Below are 1,474 nucleotides of genomic sequence, written 5' to 3'. Positions count from 1 at the left end.
GAGCTGCCCTCTCGGGGTACCCCGAAGGCAGGAGTGCCCCGGCACTGCCACGCTGCGTGCAGCCATCCTGAGGCAGTGGTTGGCAGCGGATGCTCCCAGGTTCCCAGCTAGCACAGGTCAGGAGTGCCCGAAAACTCAGTGTTGCCTGCATCGGTCCCTCTCCTCCTCAGAAAAAGTGGGGAGAGCCTTTGCTCAGGGCAGCCACCCACACAGGCACCCAGCAGGGCATCCCAGCGCGAAGCTGTGGTTCCAGCCAGTCCCCTCATCCTGAGGCAGTGGTTGGCAGCGGATGCTCCCAGGTTCCCAGCTAGCACAGGTCAGGAGTGCCCGAAAACTCAGTGTTGCCTGCATCGGTCCCTCTCCTCCTCAGAAAAAGTGGGGAGAGCCTTTGCTCAGGGCAGCCACCCACACAGGCACCCAGCAGGGCATCCCAGCGCGAAGCTGTGGTTCCAGCCAGTCCCCTCTGCTAGTAAGGGTCATTTAATGGTCCCAGCCACCGAGAACTTGAGTCTCTGGAGGGAACCCATCACGCCCAGCACGACTAGCCCAGCACTGAGCGCTGAGAGCAGAGCCCTTCTGGGCTGGCCACAGGGGTGGGGGACAACCCAGTCACCAGCCTGGGTAGGGGGTGGCAGTGGGGATGGGGAGGCTGCCTGCGGGCACTGGACCTCATCTGCTCTGACTTTCTCTTTTCCCACCCTTTGCACTTCCTGCTGCCTTGGGAGAGGAGTGAACTTTTGTTCTAAATTTACTCAAGAGTTTGTAGGAAGATCAGCCATGGGTTCTTGGTGTGCAGCCAGCAAACACCCATGGAGACATGCTCAAAAATTCAGAGGCATCCTCCAGCCCAGACACCTGGCCCGTGCGCGCTGCAGCGTGGCTGCAACCAGAAAGCTGCCGGCGGTTCATTGTGACTTGTCTGATGAAGCCCTGCTCGAGGGAAGAGGGATGCCCAGGCAGCTACATGAGTGCACCCGTGCCACACACCTACATCCTTTGGGGGAGCAGAAGCCCAAGCCTGGGCATCCCCTCCGGCAGCAGAAGCACCCTGCAGCAACACCACACAGGCAGCTGCACCTGAAAGCCAAGGCTAAAAGGTGGAGGGCATTTAGGGGCACGGCCCCCATTCAGAGGCATCCTCCTTGACTTTCTTTAAAGCATGAACCTACTCTGACCTCAGCCCTCGCAGAAACGCAATCGCAATTACAGGACAACGAGGCAGCTGATACTCGCTTGCGTGTTGCAGGGAGCTTTGCCTCTTTAGAGGCTTTGCTTGCTGGGAGGACACAGCATTAACATTTTTATTCATTTACTGCTGAGCTTGGACAGCCCTTCCCTGCTGTGAGGGGTTTATAACTTCAATCGTGGGAGCAGCAGTTGCCAGCAGAGACCCTCGCACCGAGGGTTTTTGCTCGTTTCGTGCCCCTGCCGAGGCTGGTCGGGCCTGGCAGCAGCTGTGCTGCGCGTGCCCAGG

Source organism: Cariama cristata, unplaced genomic scaffold, assembly GCF_000690535.1.
Source record: "Cariama cristata isolate BGI_N322 unplaced genomic scaffold, ASM69053v1 scaffold24861, whole genome shotgun sequence".
Taxonomy (NCBI): Eukaryota; Metazoa; Chordata; class Aves; order Cariamiformes; family Cariamidae; genus Cariama; species Cariama cristata.
The sequence above is the reverse complement of the archived record's forward strand: the minus strand, read 5'-3'. Positions refer to the sequence as shown.